The following is a 20,512-nucleotide window of genomic DNA, read 5'->3' as shown; positions in this document are numbered from 1 at the left end:
AACAAATGAAGGATAACTATAATATAACTCACGATACAATGTTTGCATACCACCAACTGAAAACCTACTTGAAGGACAAATTGGGAAACAGTCTGAGGTTACCAGAAGGAAGCAATTTTGAATATGTGATTACAGACACGATGATAATTAAAAAATTTATAACAAACATGTACATCAAACTGCAAGAAAAGGAGAACGAGGAAACAAATGGTAAACCTAAACAAAAATGGGAACAAGATCTAAACATAAAGATAAAGAATGAAACATGGGAAAAGCTATGCTCCGGAACTATGAGAAATACAATAAACACGAGGTTACGCATGATACAATATAACTGGATACACAGGTATACATCACACCTCAAAAGTTAAATAAATGGGACCCAACAGTATCAGACAGATGTTTTCGCTGTAAAAAGGAAACGGGAACAACAATTCATGTAATTTGGACATGTGAGAAAGTGAAAAAATTTTGGGAAGATCTAAACCAGATATTAAATAAAATCACAAAAAGCAATGTACCAAAAAACCCAGAGATCTTCCTCCTAAGTAATATAAGAAATAAAGAATTTGGACTCGATATGGATGGAGCACAAAAAAGATTTGTTATGATAGCCCTAACTGTAGCAAAAAAATGTATTATGTCAACCTGGAAATTAGAAGACAACTTGAGAATACAATAATGATACATAGAAATGAATAAATGTATTCCATTAGAAAAAATAACATATAATTTAAGAAATAACATGACAATATTCGAACAAATATGGGAGCCATACATGAAATACAATGGAGAAATCCTACCATGGACTTCCACCACCTAAAATGACAGAAGGAAAAGACAACGAAAAGAACTGACTCAGTAAAATTTCTTGTTTATTTTTATTTAGTGACAACATTGTTTAACGGGTTTAATGTATCTTATAGATTGAACTTCAAATAAATGGGAAAGGGGGTGAGGGAGGGAGGGAAGGGAGGGGGGGATAAAGGGGGAGAAATGACACTATATATTTAAGAGAAAAAATGTCTCTATGTATCTTGGTCAATATGGTTTATAGTGTGAAAAATTTAAAAAAATTTAAAAAACCAGGGTACATGTCTGCCCCTAAGTTACAGTGTGTCCACTCTGGATAAGATACACTATTCTAAGCTCTGGAAAAGCTGAAGCCTTGTAATAGAAACATGAAAGTAGAGTTCAATTAATAAATGTTATCACGTATTAAGTGATGAATGATAAACATTTTAATCTTTTATGGTCATTGAGGGAGCACTCAGCATCAGAGTGGGCTGAGTCAGAGTGATGAGACTTTGGTTCAACAGGTTTCGGCGAGAACAGGTAAGAGGTGAGAAAGAGTAGTTGAAGTCAGAAAGGGCCACCCTATTCAAGGAACAAAAAGGATTCCACTAGTAAGCACAGGTAAGGGCAGGTTTTTAAATATGATATGTTTTGTTTGAGTCATGGACAGTGGGAATGGAAGACAAGGCAGGGGAATGCTTCTTGCAGAATGTGGATTGTCAGGGAAGCTGGCAGTATCCTTGACCACTTCATCTGCAATAAGTGCATCCAGCTGCAGCTCTTGACAAGCCAGGCTAAGGAATTGGAGCTGGAGCTGGATGAACTCCAGATCATTTGGGAGGCAGAGGGGGTGATAGACAGAAGTTACAGGGACACTATCACAGCTATGAGGCAGGGGGAGGGTAGATGGGTGACAATCAGGAGAGGGAAATGGAACAGGCACCTCTGTGGCTGTTTCCCTCAATAATGAGTATACTATTTTGGGTGCTGTGTAGGGGGGGGGGTGGGGGAATGAACTACCAGGACAAGCCACAACAATCTCTGGTCCTGTGACTAAGAAGGGAAGCGAGGAGAAGAGATGAGCTGTAGTGATAGGGAATTCCATAGTTAGGGGGAGTGATAAGAGGTTCTATGGAAGAGATTGAATATCCCAGATGGTATGTTGCCTCTTTGGTGCCAGAGTCTGAGATATCTCAGATCGAGTTCACGGCATTCTCAGGAGGGAGGGTGAGCAGCCAAATATTGTGGTCCATGTAGATGTAGGGACCAATGATCTGGGTATGAAGAGTGAGGATGTCCTGCAAGGAGAGTTCAAGGTGCTAGGCGCAAGGTTGAAGGACAGGACCTCCAGGGTAATGATTTCAGGATCACTACCTGTGCCATGTGCTGGTGAGGTTAGAAATAGGAGGATAATGAAGCTTAACACGTGGCTAAAGGCACGGTGCATGAGGGAGGGCTTCAGGTTTCTGGATCATTGGGGTTTCTTCCAGGGAAGGTGGAACCTGTTCCAACGGGACAGTTTGCATCAGATCTGGAAGGGGACTAATATCCTTGCAGGAAGGTTTGCTGGTGCTGGACCAGTGGGTTTAAACTAAATTTGCAGGGGGAGGGGAACCAGAGGGCCAGAGCAGATAGGGGAGTGGAAGAAGGAAAAGATGATGCTAAAATTGCATTCACCATTACAGGTCAACGGGTTGAACAGTGGAAATGTTCTCAGGTGCATCTATTTCAATGCAAGGAGTATTGTAGGAAAGGCAGACAAGGTTAGAGCATGGATTGGCACAGCAGAATGGGCAGGACTGCCAGCTCAATGTTCCAGGTTTTTGTTGCTTAAGACATGATAGAATGGTGGGTTGAAAGGGGGAGGAGTGGAAGAGCTTGTCAGGGAAAATATCACAGCTGTGCTCAGGCAGGGCAGACCAGAGCCCTCATCAACTGAGGCTATATGGGTGGAGCTGAGGAATGGGAAAGGTATGACCACACTCATGGGGTTGCATTTTAGATCACCCAATCATCAGCAAGAATTGGAGGAGCAATCTGTAGAGAGATAGAAGACAGCTGGCAGGAAACATAACGTTGTGATAGTAGATTTTAATTTTCCACATATTGACTGGACTGCCATACTGTAAAAGGGCTGGAGTTTGTCAAATATGTTCAGGAAACTTTTCTAAATCCATATATAGAGGCACCAACTAGAGAGAGTGCAATACTGGATCCCCTTTTAGGGAACGAGACAGGACAGATGACAGAAGTATGTGTAGGGGAGTATTTTGGGTCCAGTGATCATAATGCCATTAGTTTCAAGTTAATTATGGAGAAGGATAGGTCTGTGCCTCAGGTTGAGATTCTAAATTGGAGAAAGGCCAATTTTGAGGAAATGAGAAAGGATCTAGAATGCATGGCTTAGGATAAATTGTTTACGGGCAAGGATGTGTGACGTAAGTGGAGGACCTTCAAAGATGAAATGTTAAAAGTATAGAGTTTGTATGCTCCTGTCAGGATCAAAGGCAAGATTAGAAGGCATTGGGGACCTTGGTTTTTGAGGTACATTGGGGATCTGATTTAGAAGAAAAGAGATGTATAACAGGTGGGCAAAATGGAGCAAATGAGGTACTTGAGGAGTATTAAAAAATGCAAGAAAACCCTCAAGAAAGAAATCATGAGGCTGAAAGAAGACGCGAGGTTGCTTTGGCAGACAATGTGAAGGAAAATCCTAAGAGTTTCTACTGAGAAAAAAGGATAGAAAGGGACAAAATTGGTCCCCTTGAAGATCAGTGGTCGGCTTTGTATGGAGCCAAAAGAGATGGGAGAGGTCTTATATGTTTCTTTTCCATCAGTATTCATGAAGGAAATGGGCACAGAGTCGTGGGAAATAAGGAAAACAAGCAGAGAGGTCATGGAACCTATACAGATTAAAGAGGAGATGCTTACTGTCTTACAGAAAATAAGGGTGGATAAATCCCCAGGGGCTGATGTTATCCCCTCAGACCTTAAGGGAGCTAGAGTAGAAATTGCAGGGGCTCTGGCAGAAATATTTAAAATGTCCTTTGCCATGGGTGTGGTGCCAGAGGATTGGAGGGTAGCTCATATTATTCCATTATTTAAAAAAGGATCCAAGAGTAACTCTGGAAATTATAGGCCGGTGAGCCTGACGTAAGTAGAAAGTAAATTATTGGAAGGTGTTCTCAAAGATCAGATATACAAGAAAGTTTACAAAGGAAAGGCTGTGGTTGTTGTCTACATGGACTTTAGTAAGGCCTTTGACAAGGTTCCACATGGGAGGTTAGTCAGAAAGGTTCAGACGCTGACTATTCATGGCGAAGTAATGAATTGGATTCGACAATGGCTGGATAGGAGAAGTCAAAGAAGCTGGAGGCTTGTGACTAGTGGTGTACAAGTTTGTAGATGACACTAAGATTGGAGGTGTTGTGAAGGTTTTCAAAGCTTGCAGAGGGATGTGGACCAGCTGGAAAAATAGGCTGACAAATGGCAGATGGAATTTAATTCAGTCAAATGTGAGGTGTTGCATTTTAGAAAGACAAATCAAGAAAGGACATACACGGTAAATGGTAGGGCACTGAGGAGTGTAGTAGAACAGAGGGATCTGGGGATTCAGATATATCATTCCCTAAAAGTGGCATCACAGGTGAATAGCATTGTAAAGAGATCTTTCGGAATATTGGCTTTCATAAATCAAAGTATTGAGTACAGGAGTTGGGATGATATGGTACAGATGGATAAGACATTGGTGAGGCCAAATTTAGAGTATTGTGTCACCTAACCAAAGGAAAGATATCAATAAAATAGGAAGACTGCAGAGAAGATTTACAAGGAGGTTGCCCAGATTTCAGGAACTAAGTTACAGGGAAAGGTTAAACAGGTTAGAACTTTTTTCCCTGGATTGTAGAAGAATAAGGGGAGATTTGATAAATGTTTTTAAAATTATGATGGGAATAGACAGAGTAAATGTAGATAGACTTTTTCCACTGAGGGTGGGTGAGATATGAACCACAGGATGTGGGTTAAGAGTTAAAGGGGAAAAGTTTAGATGGAACATCGGGGGAACTTCTTCACAGAGAGTGGTGGGAGTGTGGAACGAGCTGCCAGCTGAAGTGGTGAATACAGGCTCAATTTGAACATTTAAGAAGAATTTGGTCAGGTACATGGATGAGAGAGCTATGGACTGGGTGTAGGTCAGTGAGACTAGGCAAAAAAAATGGTTCAGCACAGACTAGAAGGGCTGAAGAGGCCTGTTTCTATGCTGTAATGTTCTATGGTTTAATTATGATACATATAATAGGCAAGTTCCAACAGTTGCAAGACTCTTGCTAAATGTGAGTTTCGCACAGAAAGGAAATATTCAAATGGAATAAACATCTTAAAGGTTCAAACCAAGCAAGACAACAATCCCATAATAATGTCTGGATGTGATCCATTGATGTTCTGCTGAATGCACCACATCAGTGATTCCTGAATTCATTTGATTCAGTGATGTTGAATTCAATCAAAGCCTTTTTGTTGACTCACATTTTGAAGCCAAAATTGGATGGGTCACCAGAACATCAAATCAATGCAGTGCAATGATACAAACTGAGATGCTTATTTGCACTATTCTGAACACACCATGAATTACATTTTTCAGGGTTTTTTTTCTGTTGCTGTATAATCGATTATAAAAGCAGTTGATGGTCTCTTCGCCCAACAATGTCGTGTAAACCTAGTCCACAACAATCCCTTTCTCACACCCATAACCCTCTGCTTTTGTTCATTTCTGTGACTATTGTTATGAGCCCAGAGGAGCCCAAAACCCAGCAGCAATAGATATTCACCAAGACAAATGGTAACTTAAACAAAAGTTGTTTTTAATTATCTTTAAACACAAAAATAGAATCAAACTTTAACTTATCACTATTGACTTACTTAACCTAACTTAAACCCCTTCTAATTCTAAGCGCACATGTATGTAATGTGTGTGTAGGTTCAGAAAAGTTCTCTGGTTCACAGTCCAATCTCACTTCTCATTCTTCCAAGTTCACTGGTTGCAGGCAATTCTTATACTGGGCACAGAATTTAACATTTATAAAGTTCATTAGGCTTTGGTGTTTGAAAGGTTACTGCTCAGGAAGATTCTTGTCGGTTTTCAGAGAGAGATTTGTTGTACGCTGGACACACAGCCACTTCAGTGTCTTGTTGACAAAACTTGCTCCCTCAGGGTTCTCCAGATGATAACCTCTTTCTTTCAGGTCACCACAGAGTGCCTGTTTGATTCTCTTATTCCAAGTGAAACATTAGACAGCCAGTCCTCTCCTCTTGCATGAACCATAAGAGCTTTGACCAAGCTGAATCAAGCACTTACAATCTGTCTTCCACATGGGATTTTCCACAAGCTTGCCAGCTTGTCCTGTTCCAGACCCAGATGCTGTTGCAGGCTGTAACACTGTACAAGTGATCTCTCTCTCTCTCTCTCTCTCTCTCTCTCTCTCTCTCTCTCTCTCTCTCTCTCTCTGAAAGCCTGTTTGACTCTCCCTGCTTGCAAAATCACATGCCCTCTTAGAACAGCTCCAGACAATCTGAGGTTCCAACAAGAGCTTTCATCTGTTGCCTTTTTGTAAACAACAATCCATTAGTGAAGTCTCTGGGGCACTTTCCAAAGCTCTTCCAAAGACTGTTGGTCAACTTGTCTAGCATGGGGCAGAACTCCAATATTTTAAATAAGATCTGTTTTAAAGTGTTTCTATGTGCCTACTCTAACAAACCTTTCCAAATCTATCTCCCAAAACCATATCTATGTACTCTGTCACACTATCTAAGATTCTTCTGAAAGTTGGTACTGTACCAGACTCCACCACCACTCACCATTACAGTACCAAAGATGAGCAACATGATATGCCTCAACGGCTATCAGCCAAGGGCAATGACATCTACTGTGATAAAGGATGGCTAAGGAACAGATCGATTCCTATCTCAGGAAGGACTTTGACCCACTTCAGTTCACCTATCACACAACAGGTCAATAGCAGACACTATCTCACTGGCCCTCCAATGTGTGTTAGATCACCTGGAACACACAGTTTGTTTACTGACAACAGCTCATTGTTCAACATGAGCAAACTCGGGTATCTGGGACTCTGCCCGTCCTCCTGCAACTGGATCCTCAACTTCCTCATGGGTAGTCCCCAATCAAAGCGGAACGGCAACATCACCTCCTCCTCTTTGGCACCTCAAGGCTGCGTGCTCAGTCCTGCGCTCTGCTCCCTGTACACCATGACCGTGATGAAAGTTCAGCTCTAACCTAATCTACTGACGACGCCACTGTTGTTGGCCAAATAACTGGAAATGGTGAGTCAGAACCCAGAATTGAGATCGACAACATGGTTGGGTGATGCCAGAACAACAACTTTGCTCTCAATGCCTCCAAGACCAAGGAGCTTATTGCAGACTTTAGGAAGGGGAGGCTGAGGGAGGGACCACCAGAGGTGGAGAGAGTCAGAACCTTCAAATTCCTGGGAGTCCATGTTTCAGGAGACCTCTCCTGGAGCCAGCACATTGAGGCAACTGTGAAGAAGGAACTCCAACGAGGACATTTGTCATGTTGTTGAATGGTCAATCAAATTCCTAGATGCACTCTGGGAAGGATACTGACTTAGTTGGATTGCATCCTGGTTTGGAATCTCATGTTCCCAGGAAAGCAGAAGGTGATAAACATCGCCTGGTCCATCACAAGCTCTGACCTCCCATCCATTGCAGACATCTAGGTGAGGCGCTGCCTCAAGAAAGAAGCCATCTTCCTAAAGGACCCCCATCACCCTGGTCACAGCCCCTCCTCACTGCGACCTTCGGGCAGAAGGTGCAGAAACCTGAAGACCTCCAGGTTCAAGAGCAGTTTCTTTCCAACAGCCATCAGGATTTTGAACCTCCCCTTGATATGCTAACCAAGGACTGCTCTGACACAACAAAAGGACTATCTGCACTATTGTTTCATCAATTTTTTTCTTGCACAATGGTAACTGTAAATATTTATCTTTGGTACTTATTGTCTCTTTAATTCAATCATGTGTACTGTTGCAGTTGTGTTTTTTTATAACAAAGTACCTGTTCAGCAGCAGTGCATCTGTACACTGAACAATGTATTTGACAACATTATCAGTGATTCACCAGATATTAAATCACCCTCCAAACATTCCATTTTCTCTCACTAATCAAGGATTTGAAAGGTTTTTAGACGCTCCTCAGAGAATGGTAAAAAAAATTCTTCCTCATCACACCATTAATATGAGGCCCTGGTGTTTACCACTGCCAAATTTTGCATCCCTTTGGAAAGCACCAGTTTTAAACCAGATTCCCACTTGATTTCCACTGACTTAAATCTCACAATTTCCCCTCGCAATAACAATGTTGGGAGCTGCTCGAGCCTATCGCTGGAATGGGGAGTTCAGGGTACCCAGTCCCACCCCAGGCAAATGGACCAGAAAGATTTTCTTCAGCAGGCACTGAGCTATTTCTTTCCTAATTCACAAAATTAGTTCCATGTAAGGTCATCCTTTTTACCTGAAGTGTTACTTTTTACCATCCTGGTCTTAAAGAGCTTCTCAAATTGCAATTAAATAAAGAATTCTCGAATTTCAATGGAAAGTTGACGATGGTTCAAACAAATCCAAGTCAGAATGCCATGTGGTTGAGAAAAGATGCTGTTTTTCAGGATGCTGCAGACCACGGGTTTGAGAGGCTGCAGGGTTGGGAGGTGCAGTTGAAGAACCCTTGGCAACTTCCTCCAGTACATTTTTTTCTCATGCAGGAATATCACAGTTTCCAAACACAAAACACAACATGGTCGTATGTCCACTCTGTGTAGGGTTGAAGAAATGGTTACAGGACCCTTGGAAAGTAATAACTGGATTGGACAGAGTCAACTCAAATTTAGGAAAACGGAAATGGTGTTTCGCTACTTAGATAAGCTTCTTCTTAGAGAGTGCAAATTGCAGAATGCCCCTGAGAGAATCAGTGAATTAGTAAAGTGCTAAGCATGACTCTGATCTACAACATTAACACATGTGGTACTTGTGGCAACAACACTTGCCTGGGTAACAGGGTGAAAGCAGAAGGGAGGAAGAAGGAGCTAACTACTACATGGATCAGTGCCAGAACTACAGTTGCCCATAATCTCTCTCAATAATTGGGATGGATGATGAGCCTCTCCCACACCCCGTACAAAGCTGAGTGCCAGTGTGAGTTCTCAGAAGTCAGCGAAGAGGCTTCCAAGGGAGGAGACGAGGACATTCCAGGTGGGATTCTGCATGAGAAAAGTATGCATCACATCTTCGGTTGAAAAACAGAAATGAGGATTTCTTAACTAAAAGGTCCAAGATTGAAAGGTGTTGGTATTGAGAGAGCCTCAATGTCCAATGATGCAAATGGCACCTTAGCCTCCATTTAGCGAGGACTTAGTGGGATCGCACCTGGAATACTGTATAGGTCAGGAAGGATAGAAGTGATCTTTCCTGGGATGGCAGGTATAACGAATGTGGAGATATTAATTACATTTAACAATTTCATTTTAACAATACATTACAGAAAGCCCTTCTGGCCCATGAAATGCACGCCGCTCAATTACACCCAATTAACGTGACAAACCTGCACATTTTTCTAGGGTGAGAGGAAACCAGGGAACATGGAAAAAACCCCTGCAGGTCACAGAGAGAACGTACCCACATCTTACAGACAGCAGGGCATTCAAACCAGGGCAAGGTCGCCAAAAAATTTATTTTGAAAGCTTTTAAAATTAAAAGCAAACTTAATGAGTAATGGATAGGAAAACCAGTGAGTGGTGAATGGTTTGCTTCAGCTTCTTTTTTAAAATTGAGTTAAACAAGGAAGTCTGCAGACACTGGGATCAGGTCCCACACACAAACATGCTGGAGAAACTCACCAGGTCACGCAACATCCACAGCAGGTATCGGGTAGCAAACGTTTTGGGCCTGGGCCCTTCATCAAGTACGAAGAAAAAAAGGCAGGTGCCTGAATGAAATGGTGCAGGAAGTGGGGAGGAGGAGAGCATCTATGGATCCTGCAGGGCCTGCTGAACTTCTCCAGCATGTTTATGCATTGCATCTTTTTAAAAGGGGTTGCAGAAAGACATGCTTCACTGGAATGCAAGAAAAAAATTCCAAATCGTTGATGTTCAGTTTGACTTAAATAAGGAAATGGTTGGGGAGGAGTCACGTGATGGAGTAGTGGCCGGACGGTGAACTCCAGCCCTCTCCAGAAAAGTCGGGAAAAACAAAGGAAAACACAAAGGCACAGAAATAAAAGTTACAGAAAAGTGAGTATAAAGGTGGAAAGAAGATGGCGACAAAAAAAGAAAAATCGAAAGCAACGGTAAGAAGAGAGGAAGAGAAGACAAAGGAGGAAAAAGGTGAAGGCCTTACCTGTCCGAAGAGGCCCGCTGCGGAGAGAGAAACCCGCTCCCTCAGGTCGGTAAATAATGGACTACAAAAATGGCTCGCAGAGCCGAGTAAGAGTGCGCAACCGCGCATGCGCGATTCTTCGCGCATGCGCGATGCGAATGAAAAAAAACACACCGACGGGAGGGGGGACCAGCTGGGGAGTCGATCTCCACAGCCGGCAACGACAGCTGCAGAACACCTGCAGCAAGAAGAGACCACAGAAGACAATAGAAACAAGAAAGAAGAGGAGGAAAGGGCACCAAAGAAACAACAGATGGCCAACCCAGAGGAAGAAGAAGAGGAAGAGGAAGAGTACAGTGAAATAGAAGAAGAAAAGAAAGGCAAGATAAAGGATATACTTTCTCTTATTAAAGGATACATGGAGTCATTTAAAGAATGGCAAACACAGGAATTTAAGGATTTAAGAAAAAGAATAAACAACACAGAAGAGAAAATGAATAAAATAGAGATGACCTTAACAGAAATGGGAAAGAAAATGGACAAGATGGAAGAGCGGGCAGTAGCAGCAGAAATGGAGGTAGAAGACTTAAAAAAGAAATTGGAGGAATCTAATAAAAAAACTAAAGAGACACAAGAACTACTAGCTCAAAAAATAGATACAATGGAAAACCATAACAGAAGAAATAACATAAAGATAGTGGGCCTTAAGGAAGATGAAGAAGGCAAGAATATGAGGGAGTTTATAAAAGAGTGGATCCCTAAGACCCTAGGATGTCCAGAACTACAGCAAGAAATGGAAATAGAAAGGGCACATAGAGTATGGGCCTCTAAACCACAACCACAACAAAAACCAAGATCTATTGTAGTAAAATTCCTAAGATATACTACAAGAGAAAAGGTACTGGAGAAGACAATGGGAAAAGTAAGAGAGGGCAACAAACCACTGGAGTATAAAGGGCAAAAAATCTTCATTTATCCAGATATAAGTTTTGAACTCCTAAAGAAGAGAAAAGAGTTCAATACAGCAAAGGCGATTTTATGGAAGAAAGGGTATAAATTTATACTAAAGCATCCAGCGGTATTGAAAATATTCATTCCAGGACAACAAAACAGACTATTCTCGGATCCAGAAGAAGCACGAAAATTTGCAGAACAATTACAAAAATAGACTGAGGGAGGAAGACGGGTAATGAGAGTTAAAATGATCACGATGGATATGTATGTGGGTAAAGACAAAAATAGACTGAGGGATGAAGACAGGTAATGAGAGTAAAAATGATTACGATTGATATGTATGCGGGTAAAGAGGTATAAGAGTGAATAGAGACAATGTGCATACGTGAATGTATCTGTACTTAGAGGAAAATATAGATAGTATAGACAAGAATTAATAAGGGAAGGTAATGGAATAGAGAGAATAAGGAGGGAATTAAAAGAGTGACCTTTGTGACATATGAAAAGTGAAATCTTTTCTGGGGGGGGGCGGGGTGAGGGGAAATAGCGGTCACTGCAAAATCAGTTGACGCTTGCGAGTGGATTCACAAATCCAAATGGAGAGGGGAGATGTGGTTGTCCGACAAGGGATAAAGGACAACTCAGGAGGGGAAGGGGAGATTGGGGATAAATAAGATAGAAATAGGAGAATAAGGAAAATGTTGGATGTTGTAGGAATGTTGTCTTATAAAGAGTTGAAAATAAGAAAACAGAAATGGAAAAGGAGGAAAGGTAATGATGGAAAAACGGAAAGAGAAGACAAACAAAATATAAAAGGGCTATGCTGAACTATAAGACTTTAAATATTAATGGAATACATAACCAAATTAAAAGGAAGAAACTACTAAACTTAAATGAATAAATGTATTCCATTAGAAAAAATAACATATAGGTTAAGAAATAATATTGAAATATTCGAACAAGTATAGGAGCCTTACATTAAATACAATAGCGAAAACCTACATGGGACAAACATTACCTAAGTTGATGGAAGGAGAAGGAAAGAAAAGAATGGACTCAGTAAAATTTCTGGTATATTTTTGTTGAATGACAACATTGTCTGACTGGCTTAATGCAACCTAGATTGTATACCTAAAATGGATGAGAGTGGGGGGTGGGAGGGTGGCTTGGGAGGAGGGGGGGGGAGAAAAAGTCACTGTATATGTGTGAAAAAGAAAAAGTGTATATCATGGCTAATGTGATTTATGGTGTGAAAAATAAAAAAAATTTAAAAAAAAGGAAATGGTTAAATTAACAAAATTATCATACACAATGGCAGGTTATGTGACATGTGTTGAAGTCAGATAAAAAGGTTCCACGTGATGATCTACAAGGAAATAGCAACAATAATATCCCACAAGATTCTAGCCTCTACATTGAGGTGAGTGGGGTGGGCATAAATATAGGCTTGGTATGTATATGTGTATATATATATTTTTTTAATATATTTTTACACATATATATATATATATATATATATATGAGCGCTGGAAGGATTGATTTGTTTGATGGATTTTGTAAGTCTGTGGAAACTAAAATAAAATAATTCTAGCACCTATTGACTTAAAATTGTTGAGCCAGAGAGTGCAGATAGTTGGATATTATGTGGAATAAAAAGAGGATTAAAACAAATTACTCACCAAGCCAACAGCAAAATGCATTTAAAAATATTTAACACAAAATTGTTGACAGTGCTTTATAACTTCAGCTAAAAAAAATTTCCACAGACCAGTGGAGTTAAGACAAAACCAATTGGGTTGGTTGTGGATCAAAATAAATATAAATGTATCATTTATACAGCTCAGCTGACAAACACAAGTGCAGCAATCCCATTTGGCAGGTGAGCAATGGATTCACCAAGGTAGAAACAGCTCAGCAAAAATAATTAGATCCAGCGGCAAGGAACGCTGCTCCCTCCAGGAGACAAATAACATTTTGACAACAAAACAAAACATATGTTGTCCTTCAGCTCATCGAAAGGAAGTGTTTTTTGTTTGTTTATGCACCCCATGAAGTTAATACCCCAAAAGCAGTTCAAGGAGGACAAGACTTGCCGGATAGAACCTCATAAGTCTTACCTTGATGAAGGGCTCAGGGCCGAAATGTTGGTTATATATCTTTACCTCCTGTGGAAACTGCAAGATCTCCAGTGTTTTGAAAAAAAAACACACAAATGCTGGAGAAACTCAGCAGGTCAAACAGTGCCTTTATGTAGTAAAGGTGAAGATACATCACCAACATTTCGGGCTTGAGCCCTTCGTCAAGGTGTGGGGGAACATGAGAGATGTCTGAACAAAAGGGGAAGGGGGAGGGGGTTGATGAGGGTGGGGATGATAGGTGGAGAGGGGAGGAAGGGTGGGGGAGGGGAAAGGAGCCTAATCTAGGTGGAGAGAAAGAAAATTGGAACTGGAATGATTAGTTAAGGGGGAGGGGGGGAAGGCAAGCTGATTAGTGGAATGCAGTGAACTCAATGTTCATGCCTTGGTGTTGGAGAGTGCCCAGTCGAAAAATGAGGTGTTGTTGCTCCAATCTGCGGGTGGTCTGGGTGGGGTAGTGTGAAAGGTCATGGACAGACATGTGAGCTTGAGAGTGTGACTCAGAATTGAAATGGTTGGCTACCGGAAGGTCGCTTTTGTTGCAGATGGAGAGGAGGTGGCGGGCAAAGCAATCTCCTAATCTGCGACCGTCTCTCCGATGTAGAGAAAGCCACAGAAAGTGCACCTGATGCAGTAAATAAGTTCTTTGGAGGTACAAGTGAAGTGTTGCTTCACCTGAAGGGTCTGTTTGGGACTTCGGTCCATAGTGAGGGAGGAGATGTGGTGCAGGTATTGCACCTCCTATGTCCACAGTGGAAGGTGCTGGGGGTGAGGGGGGCGATGGGTGGGGAGGGAAGAGTGCACAAGGGAGTCACAGAGGGAGCATTCCCTATAGAAGGCTGAGAGGGGAGGAGAAGGAAAATTGTGGTGGTGGGGTCCTGTGGTAAGTGCTGGAAATTCCAGCGGATAATGTGTTCGATGTGGAGGCTGATGGGGTGGTAGGTCAGGCCGGGGGGGTGGGGTTTCTGTGTTTATTCTTTCTAGGGATGGGGGGGCTAGTGCAGATGAGCAGGAATGGAGGAGATGGGGTGAGGGCCGAGTTAATAGTGGTAGAGGGGAAGCCACGTTTGTGGAAGAAGGCAGATATTTTAGAGGCTCTGGACTGGAAGACCTCATCTTGGGAGCAGATGGGGCAGAGAGAGAAATTGAGAGAAGGGGATGGAGTCCTTGCAGGGGACAGGGTGTGAGGACGAGTAGTCCAGGTAGTTGTGGGAGTTAGAGGGTTTGTAACGAATGTCAGTGGAGAGTCCATCTCCTGAGATGGAGACAAGAAAGATCCAAAAAAGGGAAAGTGTTATCAGAGATGGAGCAGGTGAGTTTAAGGTGGAAATTGGCCGTGAAATTGATGAAATTGACGATCTCATCATGGGTGCATGAGGCCCCCTGATGTAGTCATCGATGTACCAGAGGAAGAGATGAGGGGTCTTGCCTGTGTAGGCTTGGAGCATGCTTGCTCCACAAAAGGAAGAGTTGGGGGGTGGGGGGGGGGGAAGGGAGGGTCATCAATTTTGCAGCCTATTTCAAACCCAGATTGTGGATGATGTGCTGATATATCTGACAAGCTTGCTGACCAAGTTTTACTTAACACTGGAGGAATATGGGAAAGTCTCTGAGTACAAGATTAATTGGGACAAGAGCAAAATTATCCCACTTTCAAAAGGGAATGTAGACAATTTAAAGAAAACTGTCAATTGAAGTAGCCACAAAAGGGGATCAAGTACCTGGGAGTCAGGGTGGATAATAATCTGCAAAATTTATATAAACTGAATTACAGCCCCTTGCTCAAAAAGATTGAGGAGGACTTAAACAGATGGATGACCCTGCCCAACACATTAGTGGGCAGGGTCAATTGTATCAAGATGAGTGTGTTGCCAAGGCTTCAGTACCTCTTCCAGACTTAACCCATGGCATTGTCCCAGAGATTCTTCCAGAATATTAATTCACAGGTAAGTAGGTTCATTTGGAACAGGGTGGCCAAGGTCTCTATGCAGAAATTAACCTGGGATTATAGTCTGGACGGACTGAGTTTACCCAGCTTTAAGAAATATTATTGAGCAGTGCAGTTTCATTCCTTGAGGGAGGAGGTACACCATGCTGGGCACAAATTGGTCTGAACACGATAGGTGAGAAGATGGCAGAAGAATTTATTTATAAATGGGACTCTAAATTGTTATCTGGCTACAAGGACACCCCCCTATTAAAACCTATTCTTTATGTGTGGAACAATATTAATCAATCCCTGTCTTCAAAAACACCCCTAACTCGGGGGTGGGGGGAATTGGACTCGACGGTGAAGCTTGCATATAATTGGAGGAATGAAGGATGTAAGGTGGCTCAGTCGAAGTAGGCAAGATTATGAGGTGCTAAGACATGGTGGACAACCAGCAATGTTTCATTGGGACAACAATAGAAAATACCAGAGGACATCTGTTTAAGATAAGTGGAGGAAAGTTTAAGGGAGATACCAGAAGTAACTTTTTTTTACTCAGAGAGTGGTGGGTGCCTGGAATGCATTGCCTGGCTAATGGTGGAGGCCGGCACAACATGGACAGTCAAAAGACTTAGATAATCATGTGGAAGCAAGAAAGATAGAGGGTTATGGGCATGAGGTAAGGAAGTATTGGTAATTTATTTTTAATTTTAATTTTTTTTTAAAATTTGGACATTCAGCATAGCCCTTTCAGCCCACGAGCCTATACTTCTGAATTACACCCAATTGATTTACAACCCGGTACATTTCGAACGGTGGGAGAAAACCGGAGCCTCCGGGGAAAACCCATGCAGACATGGGGAGGACATACAAACTCCTTACAGACAGCGCGGGATTCGAACCCCGGGTCGCTGGCACTGTAATGGCATTGCACTGACAGCTGTGCTAACTGTGCAGCCCTGTAGGTTGTGGAGTAGGTTTATATGGGTCGGCATAACATCATGGGCTGAAGGGCCTGCACTGTGCTGTAATGTTCGATATCCAAGTTGCCAGAAGCTGATATTAACCCAAACCTCCCACTCAACTACCATGAACAAAAGGGGGAGCTGGAAACTGTTCCCACAGAACTAATCCAGATCTAAAGATGAAAAGGAGAAATTTGGAGCTGAATCTGCAATGAACTCAAACAGGGAAACACCAACAATCATACCCCATAAAATCCAACCATCTACTTCGCTGAAAACAACAGCCAAATGACACCTATGTTAAATGCTTAAAATTTTATCAAAATTAATTGTCAGTGTGGCTTTGTGCATGGGAAACCACATATTTTGAGTCATTGAGTCACACAGTGAGGAAACAGGCCCTTCAGCCCAACTTTCCATGCCAAACAAATTGTCCCACCCGCACTGGTCCCAGCTGCCTGCATTGTCCCATATTTCCCTTGAATCTATCCTATCCATCTATCCGTCCAAATGTTTCTGAAACACAAATATACCTGTCTCAGTCACTGGCAGCCCGTTCCATGCACCCACCCACACTCTGTGTGAAAAGGTCTGACCCCCACCCCTCACCTTAAACTTATGTACTCTGGTTACCGATTCCTCTACCCTGGGCAAAAGCATCTGCAATCACCAGATCTATTTCAGCTCATGATTTTGTACATCTCTCAGAGATCATCCCTCGTCCAAGGAATAAAGCCCCAGCCTGCTCAACCCCTCCCTGAGGTTTTTGAAAAGGCGATGAAAGTCAGCGTTGTGAAGGTTCAAACCTGAATCGCAGATGAACCCATGGACGTTTCCAGACTGCAGCAGGGAATCATGCTCCCAGGGGCCACAAGGTAACCTGCAACAACCTCCACAAATGGCCCTAACAACTCAGCCTCTCTCCATAGGTCATCCTCGCAGAAAATAACCTTGAGAAAGGCGACTAGTTCACACGGAGTTTGGTTGTATTCTGAGAACCTGTGCAGACCAATTGGTGGGAGTGTTTAAGGACATCTTTCACCTCTGCCTCAATACTACCTCAACTGCCCAGCTGTGTTAAAGATCCACTGTCTTTCTGGAGCCCAAGAGTGACATAATAATGGGCCTTTATGACTACATGGTGACTCACATCCACCATCAGGAAGTGCTTCATGCAGTTGGTTATGGCTCTCGTTAAATCCAGCCTCCCTCCACCCACTCAACTTCTCCGACAGGTCCACAGCAGGCTAATTTAGCCCTGAAAAATGCACACAAGGATATCAATGTCAAACTGCTCTTTGTTAATTACAACTCTGCCTGCAACATCATAGACCCAAAAAATCTCATCCCCAACATCTGGGACCCAGGTCTCAGCAACTCCCTTTGTAACTAGATCCTTGGCTTGCTGTCCTGTGGGCTGCAAGCAATGAGGATCAGAGATACCTCCTCCACAGTTACCCTGAAAGGCAAGGTATTCAGTCCCCCACTCTACTGTACACCTCTGACTGTCTGGCTGCCTAAGTATCAAAAAAGATACATCAGGCTGTTGTTCATTGACTACAGTTCAGCGTTCAATACCATAATAGTAGCAACACACGTGACCAAGCTCAAAGATCTGGAACTCTCAGACAGAGACTCTGTCTGACCTTCTGCAACTGGATCCTGGACTTCCTCATTAGCAGACCCCAATCGGAGCCCATCGGGAACATCACCTCCTCCTCGCTGACCATCACTACAGGGGCATCGCAAGGCTGTGTGCTCAGTCCCCTGCCCTACTCCCTGTACATTCACGACGGGGGTGTGTGATGGAGTCGATGGAGGGGAGGGGGTGTGTGAAGGAGTCGGAGGGGAGGGGGAATGTGAAGGAGTCAATGGAGGGGAAGGGGTGTGTGATGGAGGGAAGGGGATGTATGATGGAGGGGAATGAGAGTGGGTGTGATGGTCTGAGCCAACCCTCTACAGTTTCTTGCGGTCTTGAATAGAGCATTTCTCATTCCATGCAGTGATGCATCCTGACAGAATCCTTTTGATGGTATATCTGTAGAAGTCATAGAGGGATGCGTGGTCCTGAGTAATCCCCTCCCCTCCATCAATTCCATCACACCCACATCCCCTTCCCTCCATCAAAAATTCTCTCCCCTCCATCATACATATCCCCTTCCCTCCGTCACAAAACCCCTTCCCTCCATCGACTCCCTCACACAAACTTCCTCCCCTCTATGACTCCATCTCACACACATGCCTCTCCCCAGCAATTCCCATCTTGACTTCCACCTCGATGAAGGACGCAGGCCTAGAACGGTGGTTACCTTTTATTTCCTGTGGACACTGTGACCTGCTGGGTTTCTCCAGCACATTTGTGGATTGCACTTAACCACAGCATCTGCAGACATTCTTGTTTACCTCTGTGCCCTCGCAGGCATCTCCCTGGAAGGCACCAACAGACTTCTCCAAACTGTCCGAGTTGACAATAGAGAAAGGCTGCAAGATCCTTGTGGCTAAAGTGCGGAGAGGGGTGACCCTGACTGTGATCTACAAAGGAGTGCATGGATACATATCTGATCTCTGGGTATTCAGGGAATGTTCTCAAACCTTTCTGGCAGAAGTGTAGCTCTGTCAATAATTCCCAGATACTTTGAGCCATGAACTATTCTGGGTGCCATTTGAAACCAAGGCCGTGGGATAGAAGCAACATAGAAGACTTGGGTTTGAAGCAGAAGTGGATGACATCACAACCTGCCCACCTCCCAGGTTCATATCCATCTTCTGCCCTCTCTATGGAACAGTCTCAAATTCCCACAATGGCCTCATCATTTTCCTCAGATCCCACAAAACCAGCATGGATGGACAACATAATCAATCCCCAGGGTTTCACTAAGAAGGACGTGTCCAACAGCAAAACCCTGCTGCCTGTGTGACAGAATATAGATGTATTTTTGGGACATAAATTGGGGCTGGTTTGTGAGTGTAGGTCACATACAAACACTTTAAAACAGATCTTACTTAAAATATTGGAGCTCTGCTAATGCTAGACATGTTGGGGCCAACAGGCTTTGCAAAAGTTTTGGAGAGTGCCCAAGAGACTTCACTAATTGATGGTTGTTTACAAAAAGAGATTGTTGGAGTCACAGATTCTCTGGAGTGGAACTTGCTGTTCTAGGAAGGTCATGTGGTTTTGCAAGCAGAGAGAGTCAAACAAGTCTTCTATCTGAGAGAGAGAGGGACAGAGAATCCAGTTCTGCAGCTTTACAGTCAGCAGCAGCAGCTGGGACTGGAACAGGACAAGCTGGCAAGCTTGTGGAAAACCCCATTTGGAAGATGAGTTGCGAGTGCTTAGTTCAACCTGGTCAAAGCCCTTGTGGTTCATGCAAGAGGAGAGGACTGGCTGTCTGATGTTTCACTTGAAATAAAAGAAACAAAAAGGAACTGTATGAAAGATGTTATCATCTGGAGAACCCTGAGGGGGCAAGTTTTGTCAGCAAGCCACTGAAGTGGCTGGGTGTCCAGTGTAAAACAAATCTCTCTGAAAACCGACAAGAACCTTCCTGAATCGTAACCATTTACCTTTCAAGCACCAAAGCCTAGTGAACTTTATAAATGTTAAATTTTGTGCACAGAATAAGAATTGCCTGCAACCAGTGAACTTGGAGGAATGAGAAGTGAGAATGGACTGTGAATCAAAGAACTTTTCTGAATTTACACACTCATTACATACACATGCGCTTAGAATTAGAAGGGGGTTAAGTTAGGTTAAGTAAGTTGATAGTGATAAGCTAAAGTGTGATTCTGTTTTCATGTTTAAAGATAATTAAAAGTAATTATTTGTCTTGGTAAATATCTATTGCTCCTGTGTTTTAGGATCCTCTGGGCTCGTCATACATGCAATGCCCAAAGTCAAACCAAGGGTCATTGAAGCTCTATAAACCCTTATCCCTTGTTCACCAGAGGCTACCTCTGCGGAAACATGCAATATATAACACTGCTCCTGGTTTGCCAAGAAGTGCCGTCTCATGAGGTTAGGAACCTCCCACGTTTGTTAAGTGTATCTTCTGTGCCCACGGCTGACTGGAGAATTTAGTTACAAGCAGAATTTCCAAACATGCAACATGCAGAGGGAACTCCAGTGCCCCAACACATGCTTGCCTTCCAACCTCTTGCAAGGTGATACCACTGTACAGAGACTGCCTCCTGTGTACATTATAGAAGATTGCTGAATCTTCTCTCCCCCTTGGAAAGATTATGCCACACTTATAAAGTTCAAGTTCATCATCACCTATCCATGCATATACAACCGGACAAAACATTATTTTTCTGAACCAGCATGCATGC

General features: G+C 42.9%; 1 protein-coding gene across 18 annotated transcripts in view; it reads right to left on the bottom strand.

The window, feature by feature from the left end:
* The window catches only part of dlgap2a (discs, large (Drosophila) homolog-associated protein 2a), a 625,248-nt gene extending 607,832 nt beyond the window's left edge, over window positions 1-17,416 (bottom strand). For 9 of the 18 annotated variants that reach the window (XR_011340120.1, XM_069885191.1, XM_069885173.1 and 6 more), the window contains exon 1: window positions 16,990-17,274. The gene's annotated coding sequence lies outside the window, so the exon portion shown is untranslated. Of the gene's footprint in view, window positions 1-8,343; window positions 8,640-16,989; window positions 17,304-17,333 lie in introns of those variants that run through there. The other 9 variants (XM_069885179.1, XM_069885182.1, XM_069885184.1 and 6 more) reach the window with 6 other exon arrangements.
* Window positions 17,417-20,512: the final 3,096 nt, after the last annotated feature.

This window comes from Narcine bancroftii, chromosome 6 (assembly GCF_036971445.1).
Source record: "Narcine bancroftii isolate sNarBan1 chromosome 6, sNarBan1.hap1, whole genome shotgun sequence".
Lineage (NCBI taxonomy): Eukaryota > Metazoa > Chordata > Chondrichthyes > Torpediniformes > Narcinidae > Narcine > Narcine bancroftii.
The sequence above is the reverse complement of the archived record's forward strand: the minus strand, read 5'-3'. Positions and strand labels throughout refer to the sequence as shown.